Here is a 19,804-nt window from a genome sequence, read left to right as displayed (position 1 = left end):
TTAGGTGCAGCAAGAAGGGACTTCCTAATACTATACTCCAGAATCAAGCAGAACTACCCATCTGTCACAAGCTCATCTGGATGACCAAAAGCTTTTCCATATGGAGCTCTCTTCTTGAAAAACTTATAGTACTGAGAATCAGAACAGAAAGCTTGATTTCTTTGGGCAGTTGACTCTCTAGAATAAGGGTAGAGGAAAGGACTGAGCTCTCTTTGCCTGGTTCCTGTCACAAAGTCACTGGTAAGAGGAGTCCTCCTCTCTGGGGAGGAATCAGAGAGGGACCAGATAGACAGTAGAAGCATTTCTTGTACTGAGTGCCCACCACATGGAGGGAGATATCAATTAGGGCCTGATAACCATTGTTCTATGAAAACCTAGAGACAACCAAGTGGGAAAGTGATGAAAAATGTAAACTGGATTCTGTTTTTCCAGGTTCATAATTTATTGTACAAACTGATTATCACATGGTGAGTTGACATTAGCTTGTCCAGGCATGGGAACTTAACAGATGAGGTACCTACTGTTTAGAGTTCATATGTGGCTTTCATAGCTGGAGGTTTTTTAGACCTTAACTTCAAGTATAAAACTACCAAAGCAATGCCACTGCATGTGGCCAGTACACAATTCATTCTCCCTGTGGGAGTATTGGACTATTTTTTAATACCAGTGAAATGGAATTGGGCATCAGTTTCTGGTACTGCCATGATTTCAATCTCGCAAAAGACACAGATTCTGCAGCCCATACACAGCTACCTCTTGGCCCAGCTGGAAGAAGCCCTGTAAACTGGATTCTGTGGGTCTCAATATGGACACACTCTGCCTTCCCAGTATTGATGTTTTAAAAAGTATCAGATTGTCCTGCATCTGGAGGAATATATAGTGGTGTTCTTATCACACATACATACATACACACACACACACACACACACACACACACCCTTCTGACTATGACATTGCAGATAGAGTCTACAAAAGTGATCGTAATCTATGCAAGCTTTTTATTTTTTTATTTTTTTAATATGAAATTTATTGTCAAATTGGTTTCCTTACAACACCCAGTGCTCATCCCAACAGTTGCCCTCCTCAATGCCCATCACCCACTTTCCTCTCCCTCCCACCCCCCATCAACCCTCAGTTTATTCTCAGTTTTTAAGAGTCTCCTATGGTTTGCCTCCCTCCCTCTCTAACTTTTTTTTCCCCTTCCCCTCCCCCATGGTCTTCTGTTAAGTTTCTCAAGATCCACATAGGAGTGAAAACATATGGTATCTGTCTTTCTCCGTGTGACTTATTTCACTTAGCATAACACTCTCCAGTTCCATCCATGTTGTTACAAAAGGCCATATTTCATTCTTTATCATTGACAAGTAGTATTCCACTGTATATATAAACCACAACTTCTTTATCCATTCATCAGCTGATGGACATTTACTCTCTTTCCATAATTTGGCTATTGTTGAAAGTGGTGCTATAAACATTGGGGTACAAGTGCCCCTATGCATCAGTACTCCTGTATCCCTTGGGTAAATTCCTAGCAGTGCTATTGCTGGGTCATAGGGTAGGTCTATTTTTAATTTTTTGAGGAACCTCCCCACTGTTTTCCCGAGTGGCTGCACCAGTTTGCATTCCCACCAACAGTGCAAGAGGGTTCCCGTTTCTCCACATCCTCTCCAGCATCTATAGTCTCCTGATTTGTTCATTTTAGCTACTCTGGTTGGCATGAGGTGATATCTTAGTGTGGTTTTGATTTGTATTTCCCTGATGAGGAGTGATGTTGAGCATCTTTTCATGAGCTTGTTGGCCATCTGGATGTCTTCTTTAGAGAAGTGTCTATAGAAGCTTTTTATATTATAGGTCTTCTCCAACCCTGAGACATCTTGTGTAATCTGGCTACAGGTGAGAAATTCTTATGGGACCTGTCAGAGAGTAAGCTTTGCCTTTCCCTCTGCTCTGTGGGGTCTTTTTCCAGGGGCCTTGGGGATATCCAGACTTTACCCTGATACCACTGACTTCCAGTTTCTCCATTGGTTGTGAGCTAATGCAGCTTAAGGTGGCTGATCAGCAGACTTTATGAGGGGTGGCATTCCGTAAGGTGTCTTTACAAAGTTTCCTTCAGTGCATATTCCCCTGGTTTTCATTTAGAAAATGTGGAAATATTCTGCCCTTATCAAACTACTGGTATCCTGCCTGCTACAGCATTGTAGGCCAGAGAAGCCTTGAACGGTGTGGTTGAGCTGCTTTCCAGACTTAGCCCTTAGCTCTAGATCTATTACAGAGAAAATTCCCTAGAACTTCATATCCTCTTGGAACAATGAAAGGGCTATAACTCTTTCCACAGACTCTTAGTTTAATGTGAAAGACAACACCTAGTTGGTTACTGATATGCTTTTTGGGACATGAATTTGAATCCTGTGGAATTTCTCTTGTGCAAGTTGGGTCATGGTATCAGTCTCCTTCCACTAGCCTCAAAAGTCATCTTCTGTCACAAAACAATCTAGAATCTTTTCTGAGTCTAATTATGTTTGGATTATAATTTTTAAAGCTTGGGAGTTTAATTAAAACCAAAATGGGAGTGCACTTTACATTTTATTGGTTGGAGCCCTTCTGATTAATTGCATTAGATTGTTAGTACCTCCAGAAGATTTTCTTATTTTATTGACGTAAGCCTGGACTTTACAGGCAAACTCAGTGTTTGCCTGTTCATCTATTTAACAGCTGTTTAGTGAACGCCCACTGCGTAGTAGGCTCTGTGCTGGGCATGGAGGATAAATGCACACTCAAGGAGTGGAATGAAGAGAAAGGCACACTGGCCAAACATTACAGTGTAATGAGCAATGCAATGGTGGTTTACTAGAAACAGTGGAAGGATGGGAGAGATGTTGAAGGCAGCCTGGGTGAGTCATGAAGCACTTGAGCTAAACTTGAAGAATGATACGGGGTTTTCAAGAAGACACAAAGGCAAAGAGCCTTCCAGGCAGAATGGAAGGCTTAGAGAACATGGCATTTTGGGGAAGTTCAGTATTGGAACACCAAGGGCAAAGGAAGCAGGGGGTGAGGCCTACAGTTGGCCAGATACTGCTCTTACTGCTATATATTAATTCTCTTGCTTAATTTTGACAACACTATGGAGGTGGTTCAACAGAGGAGAAAACTGAGCCTTAGAAGGATTGTATAACTTGCTCAGGATTACTGACCTAGTAGTTGTTAGGGTTCAGATTTGACCCCCATGTAGAAGCGACATTCATCACTATACAAAACTGCCTCCTTATGTTTATCTTCATGCTTCAGCTCACAGACAAACTTGGTTTTCAGTCCCAACAAGTAGCTGCTGAAGTCCCTGTTTTCACTGGAAATACTTTGTCTACAAGGTCAGCAAAGACAGCTGGTGTATGGAATGCAGCCATTTTACATGATCACTCCTTGACTAAAAGAAATGCAGTTCAAACCCCATTCCTCCAAACATGACAATTGCTATGTGGCAAAGCTTCAAGCTCAAATCTGAGGCTCAATAATTATCAGCTAATCAAGTTGTAGTGCCACCAAAATTCAGGCATACCCTTAAAGTAGCTTCTGCAGGGTTTGAGTTGTCGAGGAAGTTTTGGAGAGAGCTGTTTGAAAGTAGAGGAGTGAGCGTGTTTATTAAAAAAGCATGAGAAAAACAAGCGTTAGGGCTTTTACCACTGGGCTTCCGGGGAGGCTCCATTCTCCTGATACCTGAGGCCATGCATGAAGGGCCAGCTTGGAATGATGGAAATGCCGGAGGATCTGCAGTCTTAGATCTTAACTTCCGTCACGTCAGACCCCGTTGGAGTTTGGGCAAGAAACTTCCTCATTTTGATTTCCATGCTTGCATAGAAGAGTGGCTCAATGTCCTGCTTCTGGGGCCAACTGGGTGTGCTCGGGCAAGATGCACAACTCTGTGCTGGTTTCATAGCTGTAAATCAGGGATAGAAATAGTTTCTACCTCGCAGGCTGTTGGGAGAGTAACTGAGCCCAGGCGTAGAGGATCTTAGAATGGTGTTGACAGAGAAAGCACAAGTCACATGAGCTTTCATTACTGTTGTTTTGTTCTAGTTCTGGACTTCCCTCCTCCATCCAAGGCGAAGTGATCATTTCTGCAGAAAATCATTCTTCTTTCTCTTTAAAATTTTTTTCTACTTAAGGAAGGCAAACTTAAACTTCTTTGTGTTGTAGTACACTTGCCAACGTTGCATCGACCTCCAGCCTGGGCATAGCATGTCCGGCACTTTGTTTGCTGCGGATCCTCAAGACCAATGGGAATCCATTTTGTTCAGACAAACAATGGTGACCTTTTCTCCTGTTTGCTCTGTGGCAAAAATTATTGTCTTTTTGCCATAACCAAACATGATGATCTTTGTATAATGGAAAAACAAATATCAGTGAACTTTTTATTTGTTTCTTTCGATGAGGAAAAACCTATTTTAAGTTGGCAAATTCCACTGGAAATAAATCATATTGCTATAGAAACCATGCACAATTACCCCTGAAATGTGGTTGCTATATATGTTCTTTAAAGGCACATGCGTGAAGCATTATATTTTAGCACGTATTGACTTTCAATTCTGTTTCCATAGTGTTAGACAAGGACCCGTCTGCTGACTGCTTCTCTGTTCAGCCTTTTAGGATTCCTTGCTATCTTTGGGATGTGAAATCATGTGGTGAAAACCACAAAAATCTTGTGATTAGTTCTGGCTATGCTACTTCTGTCCATGTGTCCTGGGGAAGGTTTTCCAATCTTTCTGATCCAATAAATTTATACATTCTCTAGACTATAAAAATAATGATAATGTCTCATAAGGTCTGAGTGAAGATAAGTGAGATGAAGTGATATCTGCATAGGTACTTAATGCTTTCTAAAATGCTGTATAAAGGTGAAACAGTTTTGCTTTCAGAAAACCTACCCACTGAATAAATTACATATCCCAAGTAATGTTTGGAGTTCTTGTATTTTTCTTAGAGTTCGGTTATGACAAGTTGAAGATGTGTGAATCCATACAGGAGGAATGCAGACCTACTTGGGGTAGGAATCCAGCAACATTACTCACTATCTATGTAATCTTGGGCAGGCAGCATAACCTAGAGAGGTTATGCTTTACTTTCTTCCTCTTCAAACTGAAAAAATAAAATAAAATGCATATCCAGTGTTATTGAATAGATTAGAAAAAATTTACGTGTCAAACACAGCTCTTGACAGGTAGTAAGCACTTAAAAATGGGACTTGCATGAAATAATGACATTGTGCCCAAGCTGACACCATTAAACAAATTCCCAACTACTCGGCAATTTGGAACTTGTTCTACCAAAGGGAATACCATTTGTCAGCACCTGGAGATTCTTATCAATTCTTGAAGAACATTTGTTTGGAGATAACAACTACTCATGGGTTCTGCCACAAACGTTTAGTGAGCATCTATTAAGTGCATGGATCAGCAAGGTGAAATGGTTATTTTCTTTCCTTTGCTTCCTTTCCTCCCCTGCCCTTCCTGTCCCTTCTCTTTCCTTCTTTTTTTTTTCCACTCCTTTTCTTCTCTTCTTTTCTGCCTCTGTTTTAAGGACAATGGAATGCCAGTGGAAGAGCAAATCATTCATTTAGAACTGGCAAATCTCTCAGACTGTTATGCCAGGAGACTCATTTGAAGTTTATGGCACTGAGGTAACAACACGGGCCTCTGGATGGCTGGCAGGTCTGAATGTTGCCTCAAAATTCCTTTATGAGAAGCAGCTGAGCGTTTCTTGAGTTTTGTCTAAGGAGAAAATTTGCGAGATGATGCAGTAGAGTCAATAATGTCTTCCAGAAAGGATATGTGGAGATGTATTTGGAATAATGTTCTTCTTCATAAGGAAAGTAGATGAGAATAAATTTTTCACTGCATAGAGTGAATGCAGAATCCCAGGAACTCAGATACAATATAGTATCTGTTGAGTGTATAAACTGACCAATGAGGAAAAAAGGAAGAAGTGTTTATGAAAGTAAAAGTTGGAAGATGAGAAGGAAAGATCACTCAAAGTTCCCCATATCTGAGATAAAGATTTCCACCGTGGGCAGAGAGGAATGGCTGGAGGTAAGATTTCATCATTACAGATTACATCATTGCTCTGAGCAAAATACCCCATATCTGCTTACCTTTTCCTTCTTAAATCACAGCTTCTAGGTTTCCTCCTAATACAACCTTTCTGCACTGCACCTGCTCAGTCAGAAACACACACACACACACACACACACACACACACACCCAGCTCCTATTCCTCTATGCCTGAAACCCTACTACTGAACAATCAGAGACCCAACAATAAACCACAGAGTTCCAACAGAACTTGACTACCTAACTTTGGTTTGCCAGGCAATTCTTTTTGTGTCCTGGATATTCCCATCCAACTGGTTTTATATCAAGATCAAGGCCTGATGGGGAATTCTAAGGGACTCATCTTCTCAACTCCCACCCATTTCCTAGAGACCCTCTGTGCAGAGTGGTTTCATGAACTTGACCTGCTGAACTCAAGGGAAGAGGTGTTCAGGTAACAGCTACAGGTATGAAATGTGCCAAAGGAGTAGGTTTCCGAATTGGGGTGAGCCAGGATGGAGCTAAGATGTAAGCCAGGGGGTCAAAAATGGCAGAGTCAATCACTAGACAGCCAAGAGCTGGATGGGATGTTGAAGCTGGTGGTCAAAGGGAGCTGAGGAAAAAGGAGGAGTTGGCATCAAGCCCACACAATGTAAACAGCCTTAAAGGCAGGAGAAAACACAAAATTCTTGTATTGGTTTCTTCATTTATTTGTTTTAAAATCTATGAGTATGAACTGAAGCAGAGCTTACCTCAACCTATAGGCATTTTGGTTTTTGTTCTGTTCTGTTCTGTTTTGTTTTGTTTTCTGGAATAGGAATCTTTGATCGGTCACCATAGATGTGGCCAGTCTAGGCCCTGGGAATTCAGATGGTGGCACGGTGTAGCAGTCTGGGCATCACTCAGCTCTCGATTTGAGTGCTAACTCGGCCATTTGTTCCTGTGTCAACTTTGGCAAGTAGTTTAGCTGGCTCCAGATCTCAGTCTCTTTATTTTAAAGTTGGAGTAGTAATAGGTATTCATAGGATGGTTGGGAGGCCCGAATGAGATGAAATGTGTGACACGTCCGAAACAAGGGATGTCCCCAATATGTGGCAGCTGCTTATGATTGTTGTTGAAGTCTACTGCATCTCGCAGACTTTGGCAGAGACCTTCCCATGAATTGGTTCTCTTGGCTTTGGAAGGGAGTCGAGGGAACCGAGGGCAACCTTGAGTTCACGCGAGTTACTCTGGCCCAAGGGCACGTCATGGAGTTGGAGATTAGACTATCTGCCATGGCTTTGTAGGAGTGGCAGTTGGCCCTGCTTCCTACAGCTCTGCCTCAGGAACAACAGGGCCTACAAAAGTGAGCCGCATCAAAGACTCCCATCTTGTGGAGAGCTATAGCCCCATTGTGGTCTGACTTCTTGCCCTTTGCCTTTTTCCTTTTATTTTTATTATTTTTTTAAATGTTTATTCATTTGTGAGAGACAGAGCGTGAGTGGGGGAGGGGCAGAGAGAGAGGGAGACACGGAATCCGAAGGAGGCTCCAGGCTCTGAGCTGTCAGCACAGAGCCCGACTTGGGGTTGGAATTCACGGTGAGATCATGACCTGAGCCGAAGTCCGATACTTAACCAGCTGAGCCACCCAGGCGCCCTGCTTTTTTCCGTTTAGACACACATGCCCCTGGCTGCCTGATGAGAGTTTGAGGAGCTCAGAGCAACAATGTAGTCTGTAATGATGAAATCTTACCTCCAGCCATTCCTCTCTGCCCACGGTGGAAATCTCTATCTCAGGTACAATACTCTGAAATGGCCGTGTTCCCGTTTCTTTTTTCTTTAAAAAAAATCTTTTTTAATATTTATTTATTTTTGAGAGAGAGAGACACACACAGTGCAGGTGGGGGAGGGTCAGAAAGAGAGGGAGAGAATGACACAGAATCTGAAGCGGGCTCCAAGGCTCTAAGCTGTCAGCACAGAGCCCTACGTGGGCCTAGAGCTCACAAATGATGAGATCAGACCTGAGCCGAAGTTAGATGCTTAACCAACTCAGCCACCCAGGCACCAACTGTGTTCCCATTTCAAGTCCTTTTTATACTAGATAAATTCCGGGTTCATTATTGTCTATCTGCCGAATGAAATGAAAGGAAAATATCTTAAATCATGTTTTTAGGGTCTTCTTATAAAATGGAATCCTTTTAGACTTGTAGAGCCAAATGAGCAAACCACTGCCACCGAAAAACAGCAAAAAGAAAGTAAGGGCTTTAGACTCCTTAGCAGACCATGGTCAGATCTGGATCAGGCTGGACAAAATGATGAGAAATGAATGCAGAATGTAACGGACATAGTGTGGCTTTCCTGTGTGATAGGTGATAGGCCCTTGGGAGCTGATGAGACCCCACTCAAGGCTAGGGTGTCAGGTGCAGAAAGCCAGGGGCTAGTTCCCTATTCCCAACAGGCAGTATTAACTACCAGACCTCAGACGCTAGGGAGTTGCACCCACTTATTCATGTGTGTCCTCGATGCTGGTAGTTTGCTGGTCTGTTAGAGGGCTAAGAATATTGGTTGTCCTTCTAGCCCACCCATTTTTTGAGAGAGAGCGAGAAAGAGAGAGAGCGTGAGCAGGGGAGGGGCAGAGAGAGAGGGAGAGAGAGAATCTTAATCCGATTCCATGCTCAGCACAGAGCCCGATGTGGGGCTCAACATGGGACTCCACGCAGGGCTCGATCTCACAACCATGAGACCACGACCTGAGTCAAAATCAAGAGCTGGACGCTTAACCAACTGAGTCACCCAGGTACCCCTCATCCAACCTTCCAATCACAGTCCAACCTTCACAGGCTGGCCTAGCTCACAACAAGAAAGACCTGGGGGTACATTCTTGCTCTGCTAGTTCACGATCTATGATCACAGGCAAGTTTCTCATCTGTAAAGCAACACACATTTCAAAGGGTTTTTCTGAGCATTTAATGACGCCAAGGAAGCGTATAGAATGCCAAACAAGTACACACTCAGTAACTTCATATATTCCCACCTATTCCACAGGAAAGCGGCTGGAATGGCACTAAGCCTCATCTATAAATTAATAATACCTATGTTGCTGATTCTAAGATACGCGTTTGCATTTTTTAAGAGATTTTTTTTAACATTTATTTATTTTTGAGACAGAGAGAGACAGAGCATGAACGGGGGAGGGGCAGAGAGAGAAGGAGACACAGAATCGGAAGCAGGCTCCAGGCTCTGAGCCATCAGCACAGAGCCCGACGTGGGGCTCGAACTCACGGACCGTGAGATCGTGACCTGAGCTGAAGTCGGACGCTTAACCGACTGAGCCACCCAGGCGCCCCACGCGTTTGCATTTTAATGTCTTGTAACTGGCGGCATCTACAGTCTTGGGCAGCCAGAGGGAAGGTGTCCCATGGGTGTTATTACACTGGTGCCAACTGTGTCCACAGACCACTTGGGGGAGTCTCTCTGAAATGTAGGTATCACATGACACCATCCCTAGGCCACACTGCTAGAAGCAGAGGAAGAGCCGGAGCTCAGCTCTACAGACATGTTCTGTGAGTGGGAACTGACCCTCTAGAAAGTCCCTGACTAGCGACACTTGAGACGCGCAGACTCAGCCAACAATAGAATGGAGAGGAAGCCAGGGAACCCACAGAAAGAGACAGAGAGCGGAAGCCACCTGACAGTAGAAGCCAAGGTCAAAGAAGCAGAGACCCAGAAACAAAGTAGCAAAGGGATAAGAAAAGCAGGAAGAGAAAGAAGCAAAGATGGAGGCTATCTGAAACAGCCCAATTTACTCCCATCTAACCTAGAGCTGGGATTCAGTGTAACGCATTTGTCAACTTTGCGTTACTTATGAGATTTTTACAAGGGAATAAAGACACTTTTTAGCTGGTTCTTTATAACTTTCTTTTCTAGTCAACTGATTCGGTGGTCTTTCTTCTTAAAGTATCCTTATAAAACCTGTAGAGATTAGACTTAGAGCCAATTATAATGCCCGAGGCAATTAAATAAAACAATCAAAACATTTTCCCAGCTGCAATTCACAATAGCCAGAAACACACTGTACAGACTACATTTAATTCTCAGCAAATTGTCTTAGGCAGTGATTCTCTTGCTTATGAATTTTGAGAAATGGTTATTTCTCTTAACGTATTGCATATTTACTATAATTAAAAGCAGATACATTTTGTTCTCAGTTTAAGCTTCCAAAAGTACAGTCTGTATTATGTTGGTGCTATATTTAATGTTTGCAACACATTTATAATTAAACCTATGTATACTTTGTATATATAAGTCTACATTTTAATATAATTATATGTGTGTGTCTATATGTACATATATAATGTATACGCATCTTAGTATAAGACGGAAGGGAGAAACCCACTGAATAATACCACAGACCAGGCATTGAACTAAGTTTTATTTATTTATTTATTTATTTATTTATTTATTTATGTACTTACTTATTTATGTATTTATTTATGTTTTGTTCCTTTTTTGAGAGAAAGAGAGTGACAGAGCGCGAGCCAGGGAGGGGCAGAGGGAGAGGAAGACACAGATTCTGAAATGGGTTCTAGGCTCTGAGCTGTGAACACAGAGCCTGACATGGGGCTCAAACCCATGAACTGTGAGATCATGACCTGAGTCGAAGTCGGACGTTTAACCGACTGAGCCACCCAGGCACCCTGGTATTTTATATTTATTATTTCAGTATTCACAAAAGTCACAGGAGATAAATTTACCTTTTACAGCAATTTTGGTTGTTCTCTTGATTTCTGGAAAATCGCTTTCCAGGTCTTTTAGAAGCCATTTTTGAGGGACTAAAAAGATCGTGGCAGATTCTTAAAGTTGCTACCACCCTTTGCAAGTGTCCCCAACTGGCTAGGAAGAAACCGGCCAATGGGGATGTCTTTGAGTTATTGTAATGATCTGCTTAATTCTAAGCAGGACTAAATTGGAACCAATTACCTGGAGAAGGAAGGTACAATATATCATTATCAACTCCTGGCATCATTCAATTACTTGTTTCCTTTATAATTACTTTCAAGCGTGTTTTTTTTTTTTTTTTTACTTTAAGTAGGTCTGCCTTTTCTAATCAATTTATGTGTTCTCTATACAGAGATACATAACAAATAAAAGATGTGCTAAGTATTGTTGGGATCGGAGGTGGTAAGGCATACACAGGAGCATAATACATATTTCCTGCCTTCAGGAAACTTTAGTCAGGCTAGAAATATATAACCACAGAGGGGAATGGTCTTTAATTCAAGACAGTCTTTGCTATGATATAAGGCGGCTTAAAGCAATAAATAAGTCCTGAGGAACGAAAAGGTATCCATCAGGAGCCTGGTAGGAAGAAGGTGTTAGGTTCAAATTGGGAATTACAGGAGACTTTCCTTTTTTAAAAAGGCTATTTACCAAGGTAAATGTTGGGTGGAACAGAACCACAGAGAGTTCAGTATTTAGAGAGTAAGAGGGCCCACCCATGGCACTCGTTTCCTGGGGCTCAGAGCAGGGTGACGGGTGGAAAGTGGATCTGAAGGGGCAAACAGAAGGCTCTAGCCCTGAAAGTCGCCGAAGGAGTAAAACTAGACCTCAGCTTTAAAATAATAGAAATCGAATATATAGAAGTAAGAGGAGAGATGAGGATGAACACTATTCAGAGTGAGCATAGGACATAAAGCTTCAGATCTGGGAATATGCATGCTCTGGGGCGACCAAGGACAGGGGGAATTGGGCATAAGATTACAAAATAGTTTGGAGCCAAATTGTGAAGGCCTTGAATGTCAAGCCAAGGAGTTTGTACCTGATCCTGAGGACAATATCCTGAGTGTTTTAAAATCAGTAATGAAGCCAGCATCTTAGGAAGATTAATCTATATCGATAGGGAAACTGGTTTGGAAGGAAGAGGCAGAGTGACAGAATATTCATCGTAGATATGTAACAGCCCCGTGTGAAGTGATGGAAAACAGAGGGAATGAGAATGTGAAGAAACATATGAGACATAATGAAGAAAGCACAAGGCTGAAAACCTGCCTCTGGGATGTTCTTTCTTCCCAAATGGTAATCCTGATTGAAAGGCACCATCAGCAAGTCAGGGCAAATGTCCTGTGCAAGCTGACAAGGTGGTCATCAAGCTGGACTCACAAATGTAGAGCTGGTTGGAGTGTGGAAAAGGCTTGACTTGGACCCCGAAGATGTGATTTGAATCACTGCTCTGCCATGTATGAGCTGGATGTCCTTGAGCAGACCACCCGGCCTCCAGCTCACATCCTCTCAAAGTGAGACACTAACACCTGTGGTGTTAGGGCGGCTGTGAGAACTTGGTCAGGGAGATTTGCAGATCGCAGAGAACTACACTGGGTAAGGACCACAGTGGAGGGTTACTGTCACGCCCAGTCCCTCTGAATGCCTTGTCCCTCTGGGCAGGATAAGAGGAGAGGAAGTAGACTCTTGCCAAAACATTAATTTCAATCCTTCCTTGCCGAAGCTGCTGTGTGATCAAATTTGATTACTATAAACCTCAGCCCCCCAGTTATCTCTCCACTGCTGGGCAAGAGAGTGCACCTTATCTGACAAGGTGTGTGTGTGTGTGTGTGTGTGCGCGCGCGTATGTGTGTTTTCATCTTGGTTTATTTTCATTCTCTCAGCCCATGACCCCAAAAAGTTTTTTCTCTTTTTTCCCTGAGCTTGTCACTAATGCTAGTTTTGGCTGAAGATAATTTCTCCTAATATTTAGTACTTTTTGGCCTGAGTATTTAGCAATATGTTGAAATACAGATTACGAGCAGTGAGCCCATTTAAATAAAATGCATGTGAAAATTAGTTGTTTTTACAGTTTCAAGGTTTGCATGTAGGCATTTCTATGGATTTCCATGCAGGCACCTCTATGGATTTCCAAATGAAACTGCATTTTTAGGCAATTTTTATAGGTAATTCATTTTCTTCTCATCACAGAGATGTAAAGATCTGATAATAGTGATAAAATAACATGGCCACACTGAGAAGTAGATGTTAAGTAGCTGGCTAGTCTCACTCACCAGCTAAGGCTCAAAACCAGTAAGTCCAAATTCATGTTTTCACAAATTATAAATGAAATGGAATTCTATGGTTGGCTTTGAATAATTGAAACCATTACTTTAATCCCGGTAGGGCCAGGGATACCCTCTACCTGATTCCAATGGATTGGCAATAATTTTGGGGCGTAATGCAGAAAGTGGTAGTTTATAGCAGAAAATCTGAGTCTCACTGCCCTGATTTTTCTGTATTTCTCAATGGTTGAAATTTTCTGTATTTCTCAATGGTTGAAACACTTAATTCATAAATATTATCAAAGCCCCTGTTAGGTCCATTGACTGTGCTAGATGCTTGGGAAGAAAGGTAAAGCCTTACAAGATATGATTCCTCTCTTGTAAGTGCTTAGTGGGGACACAAGACCCATGTGGTGGTGATGAATGACTGTCTTCTGCCTCACCTCAGTCCGCAGTCACACCCTAGACCTGGCCGTTTACTGCTTCCCACTCTCAGGCTACTGACCCAATCTTTCCAGGCCACTTCCTCCAGTACTCCAACACCAACAATTATTCATCCTCACCAGGACCTATAATCCATCCCTTTCTGTGTCCCTCACCCCCCTACTCAGCTAATGTTTCATGGCCCAACATTAACAATCTCTCACTTGCATTCACTACCTTTATTCACATTCCCTTTGTTGCTTTTCCTTCTGTTCCTTCCTCACATATGCCAGGTAAAACCCTGCTTAAGTCCAAACTCCGTCTTACTCATCACTGGCACCCCAGCAGCTGATGGGAGTGGGAGGGAATGTCCACAGTCACACTGATAAGTCTCAGATTCAACTCATGACTCCCAGCCTCAGTGGGCCCTTCAAGCTGCTGGCCATCCTTCTGCATTGTTAAGATCCATTCAAGTCTCTGCTTGCTTAGATAACCATTTCACATGTTCTCTTCTCTCTTTGAGCCTCCAGGGCCTCCTCCATCCTTTTACCTCCCTTTCCCTCCAGTTCAGTGGAGGGAAAACCAGAAACTCTCAGAAGAGAACCTCCCTATCCTCCCAACTCCCACATCCCCCAACTAACTGTATCTGTGCCTAAATGTCCTGCTTTCTTCCGTGTTGCTCTGGATGATGGGGTTGGACTCCCATCTGAAGCCAAATCCTTCCACTGCGTTCTTGTTTCCATCCCTTCTTGCCTAGCCACAAACATATTTCCAGAAATTACCTCTTCTCTTTCCTGATTGACAATATTTTTTCTCCTTTGGAGTTATTTCCAACAGCATACAAACCTGTGGAATTATCGTCCGTCCTACACAAATAAAACAAACCTCCCTTGACCGCTCTTTGCCCTGTAGCTACTGTTCTCCTTTATAGCAAATCTCGTATTTCCATCTCCCTTCTCTCCAGTCTTTCTTAAACACACACCGGTAATGCTTTCCTTCTTTTTTTTTTTTTTTTTTTTTTATTTTATTTTATTTTTGGGACAGAGAGAGACAGAGCATGAACGGGGGAGGGGCAGAGAGAGAGGGAGACACAGAATCGGAAACAGGCTCCAGGCTCCGAGCCATCAGCCCAGAGCCCGACGCGGGGCTCGAACTCACGGACCGCGAGATCGTGACCTGGCTGAAGTCGGACGCTTAACCGACTGCGCCACCCAGGCGCCCCAATGCTTTCCTTCTTAACACTGCTCCCCGCCAAAATGGTTTTATCAAGATTTTCAGTGGCCTCCATATTACCAAATACAAGACACAGTTTTCAGTTTTCTTATTATTCAACTTAATGGCAGCATTTTATACAGTGGATTGTTTCTTCTTTCTTCACATACTCTCTTCATTTGGACTCCAGGGCATCATTCTCATTTCCCTGCACTGGCTGCTCCTTCTCAGTCTTCTGTCTCTTCTCATCTTCCCAAGCCCTGAAATTTCTTTCAGTGATCTCCAGTTTCACAGCTTTACATTTAATTTAAACACTTTTGACTCCCAAATTTATGTTTCAAGAGTAGGTTTCTCTCTTTAACTCCGGATTCACATACCCAACTGCCTACTAGCTCTCCAGTTGGTCATCTAATAGGTATATCAGACAAATGCCAAAGTGAACACTATTGTTCCTCTACCCTAAATTACTCCTCCCAATCTTCCCCATCCTCCCAGTTGTTCAGAACAAAGAACTTGGAGTCATCCTTGACTCATTTTTTCTCTCACCTCATATTCTCAATCTATCAGAAAATCTTTTTATTCCTTCTTCACAATATATCCAGACTCTGACCACTTTTCACCACCTCCATTACTACCATCTTGTCTCTCACCTCTTACTGCAAAAGCCCCTAACTTCATTTCTCCTTCTGTCCTTGTTCCTCTGAAGTCTATTTTCAACACAGCATATGGAGTGAGCCTTTTAAAAATCTAAGTAAAATAATGTAACTTCTCTGCTCAAAACTCTCCCATGGGTTCCCAATTCACTCAGACTAAAAATCAAAGACCTTTTCATCACCTTCCAGGTGCTATCCTTCTGACTGAGTCTTCTGTCATTCTCTCTCTGGCTCACTCTGCTCAGCCACACTAGTGTCCTTTCTAGAGCATGCCAGGCTTTCTCCTGCCTCAGGGCCTTTGCACTGGCTAGATCCTTTAATCTGAAATTTCATCCCACAGGTTCTTCATGGCTCTCTGCCTCTACTCCAGAATCACTGAAGTGAGGCCTTTCTTGACCACCTGATATCCTTCCCACTCTGGCACTCCATTTTCTACTTGCCCTACATCTTTTTTCATAGCACTTATCATTTGACATGGTACCTATTTATTGGTTACTAATTATGTATCTCTCCCTGCTATAATGTAAGCCCAATGAAAGCAGAGACCTTGTTCACAGCCATATTTCCAACATTTAGAACAATGCCTGGTACAAAATATTTACTACAGAAATATTTGTTAAAAAAAAGGATGAGTGAATTAATATATTTGAAAAAAATCTATGACCTTTACTGCTGTTTCAGAGAAGGTAGACTATCACAGACTGAAATTGGAGAAGGCCTTGGTGAGATGGTAAATCCAGATGCTGTGGGGTGGGTAAAATTTTGATAAGGTTAGGGAAAAGCATTCATGTGAGAAAGGGGTTAAAAAGCTAAAAGTTGGAAAAAAAAAACCTCCAGCTATATTTATTGAGAACCTACCACATGCCAAGTACTTTACATTCATTTTATCATATTATCTTCACAATCACTACGGCAAAGAGGTATTATTACATCTACTTTATAAATGAGAAAACTTTGTTTCAGGGATTTTAAAAAGTAGCTCTCTCCCCAGAATCTATAACTGGTAAATTGTGAGCCATTCTTGCCATTGAGGCTTAGTAAACCAGACTCCATTCTCCTTCTCTTTGTATTTCTTTGTTATCATCAGTATTACCAGTGTGATTTAAGCTCATGCACTCTCCACCTATCAAGTTCCCTCGCTCACTACATGATGAATGATGACCCTTATTGGGACACAATCAAGTGATACATAAGACATAGAGGTTCTAACAAATGCATTCTCAAATTCTTCTCATTAAGCTAACAAAGATTAACCCTCTCTGAGCTTACGTACATTGGAGGCACCACAAACTTCCGGCACTCTAGCCAGCATTAACAAGTCATTTCCCTGGCGATCATCCCAACATGAAGTGTCTGTTTATTCCCTCGCAGAGCCTAAATGGAATATTCCATCATTGGAAAATGCACCCTCAAGTTTAAATTTGAAATCTTTATTCCTATCTGGCACGTTGGTGATATCCTTAACAATTTGGAAGGAAATGCTGCTTCTGCTGCCATCGGCTACGAAATGTTGGAAGCCCACGGTGCTGTTTATCACGTTTTCATGAATTCCAGGTGAATCTGACCCAGTGGTTACAAGGAGTGAATATTAAGCTAATTGTTATTCTATTCCCCCAGAATATCTCTGATATGGAAAAAGTAATTGAATCTGAATGGAGTCAGAAATCAAAATAAGATTTTGTTCCCATTGAAATTCATAGAACTGCCAGGGAGGGGAGAAAGGACATTTTTCGTTGTCTTTTACAACGTCCATTGCCTTCAGAATAAAGTAAAAAACAAACAAACAAAAACAAAACGAAACAAAAAACACTTACTGGTTGGTTTTGCTCTGGCAACAAACAATCCCAACATTTCAGTTACGCATAATAGCAAAGGTTTAATTCTTACTCATGTTGTATGTTAGTTATGGATCATTGTGGAGTCAACAGTGGGTTTACTGCGTAGGTCATCTGCATTCCAGAACTTAGCTGGAAAAGCAGTTTCCCCATGGGGTAAGCATTTTGGTGACAGAGAGAAAAATCAAGACAGCTATTAGAAACAAAGAATGGCTCTTAAGGCTTCTACTCAAACATGGCATATGTGGTCGACATGCCCTGGCCAAAACAAATCACATGACCAAGCCTAAGGTCAATGCAGCAGAACTGTATACTCTTCTTCTTTTTTAAAAAATTAAATTAAATTAAATTAAATTAAATTAAATTAAATTAAATTAAATTAAATTAGAGAGAGAGAGCGCTAGCGAGGGAGAGGGAGAGAATCTTAAGCAGTCTCCATGCTTAGTATGGAGCCTAATGTGGGGCTCAATCCCATGACCCTGCGATCATGACTGAGCTGAAATTGAGAGTCAGATGCTTAACCAACTGAGCCACGTAGGTGCCGCGGAAGTGTGTACTCTTCTAAATGGGGAACTGAAAATCCCATGGCAATATCTGGAGATGTGTACTTTTTTTGCAGGAACGAATAATGGAAAGCTGGGAACCTTAATAAAATCTTCTATACGCTTATCATCTTAGCATTCAAAGCCTACAGTAGAGCCAGCCTCATCTCCCACCATAGCCCTTATTTGTCTGTGTGCTGGACATATCAGCTGGTCTCCTTTCCCCTGAACACCGCATGCTTTCACACTTGCATGTGTGTTTCTTAACTGAAAATGCAATTCCCTCCATTTTCTGCCAAGTGAAATTGCTCTTAGCCTGCAAGGTCCAGCTCAAATTTCACCTACTTTATGACACCTTTCTCAATCACCCAGTTAAAATTAAACGCTTCTCTCTTGGAGTTAACAAAGCCGACTGGTTGTACGTCTATCCAGCTCTAATTTTAATCTTACTTGGAAAGTCTGGATAAAAAAACTCCTGGAAGGCAGGACCCAGGAATCCTATTGTGTTAGAGCTATTCTCTAGCCTCTTTGGGGTCAGAGTCTGGACCATAACCGATGCTGCATAAGTTACACTGAGTGACTAAAACCCTACATATTCATCATCAAGCTTATCCATTATGTGAAATTACAAGTCTTTTTTTTTATAGGGGGTATATATGGGCAAACCACATAGAAGAATCTTTGGGTATTTTCTTCAGTCAGAACAGCCATGAAGATTATTCTGTTGGTTTCACAATCTAGACTCTACCAGTTGTGTGTGTGTGTTTTTGTGTGTTTGTGTTCCTTACCTTCCCACGAATAAAGCATTTTGGGCACCATGTTTTTGCAGCAACACTGTTTCCCTTGTCAATGATTGGTTCATTGAGAATTGGTGTTTCTTTTCCTTCTTTTTCATCATCTCACATTTGGCATTCCGTGTGAAGCACTTGTCCATGACTGCTCAAGAAGAGGTGTGGCAGAGAAAGGGCAGACCATGGGAGAGGTGCTGTGATGCAATGGAAAGAGAAGGAGCTTATAACCAGAGAATCTGGGTTTGGGTCTTGTCTTTGCCCCTTACTAGCTTTACGGCCTTAGGTAAGTCACTTGACTCTACTGTCCATTCAGTTTCATTATTTGTTTAAAAACTAAAAATGAAAATGAGACAAAAAGAAAGATAAGAAAGGATGTTGTATAAATTATCATGTGTGAGTGTGTTGTATTAGCATGAATGTGTGAACAGAGCCTAATATATTATAAGACCCCAATATTGTCATGGTATGTTTTATGCTTAAAAAAACAATGCTGTGAGACTCCCTCATCTCATAATAGATCATTGGTACACTTGGTGTAATTACCCAAATGGACTTGATGTATCACCAGTATGAAATGGGCCATTGGTTTCCAACCAACTTAGCTTCCTTGGCCTGATCCCATCTGTTTACCCTTGGGCTTTAATAAATCCATGAGTCAGATGGGTGTGTGGACATGGCAGAGAAAAACCAAGGATAATAATCCTAAGTTTCTACTTCCTGGGGAGAAAGCCAGATTTTACTGGGAAGTTGGGAAGAGATTTACAGGCTCCTGACCCTCCAGGTCAGTTATGTAACAGCTGCCCACTCCACTTGGTGGTCAAAATATGAAACATCCATGATCAGAGAACCAAACTCTCACTTTCAAAATATTCTTTTCTTCTTCCCACTCAATAGATGTGCTGGATTTTATGAAGGAAGTCTGGAAGGACCTTTGAATATATTGACATTGTATGCAAAACGTTGTTCTTATGTCCTGAGTATGGGCAGAAGATCATAGGTTTTATCAGATTTCAGAGGATATTTCATATTTTATTTATATTTCATATTATATATAAATAAATATTTCGTATATATGAATATGTATATATATATGCATGCACACATATCCTGTTGGTTCTCTATATATGTTGTAATTTGTAGAGATGAAGATAGATAGATAGATTTAGAAGTAAGGAGGGAGAAAGGGGAAGAGAAAGAGAGATTTTAAGGAATTCATTTTTGTCACTGTGGAGGCTTAGTGAATCCA

The 19,804-nt window shown here is 41.8% G+C and overlaps 2 long non-coding RNA genes and 1 pseudogene across 6 annotated transcripts in view; 1 reads left to right on the top strand and 2 right to left on the bottom strand.

Annotated features, from left to right (window-relative positions):
• Positions 1–16,829, top strand: part of LOC144612761 (uncharacterized) — a 33,257-nt gene extending 16,428 nt beyond the window's left edge. Inside the window, exon 3 of the long non-coding RNA XR_013549768.2 lies at positions 16,762–16,829. This is a non-coding gene — a long non-coding RNA (uncharacterized LOC144612761). The remainder of the gene's footprint in view (positions 1–16,761) is intronic.
• The window catches only part of LOC132683374 (uncharacterized), a 54,126-nt gene that overhangs the window by 4,663 nt on the left and 29,659 nt on the right, over positions 1–19,804 (bottom strand). For 2 of the 5 annotated variants that reach the window (XR_009612195.3, XR_009612192.2), the window contains 2 exons: positions 18,556–18,752; positions 16,040–16,133 (listed from right to left, as the gene is read on the bottom strand). This is a non-coding gene — a long non-coding RNA (uncharacterized LOC132683374). Of the gene's footprint in view, positions 1–16,039; positions 16,134–16,663; positions 16,765–16,859; positions 16,951–18,555; positions 18,753–19,804 lie in introns of those variants that run through there. The other 3 variants (XR_009612193.2, XR_009612194.3, XR_013549767.1) reach the window with 3 other exon arrangements.
• On the bottom strand, positions 525–707 carry LOC132684267 (ATP synthase F(0) complex subunit k, mitochondrial pseudogene; annotated as a pseudogene).

This window comes from Panthera onca, chromosome C2 (assembly GCF_046562875.1).
Source record: "Panthera onca isolate mPanOnc1 chromosome C2, mPanOnc1 haplotype 2, whole genome shotgun sequence".
NCBI classification, from domain to species: domain Eukaryota; kingdom Metazoa; phylum Chordata; class Mammalia; order Carnivora; family Felidae; genus Panthera; species Panthera onca.
This window is presented reverse-complemented; position numbering and strand designations above follow the sequence as displayed.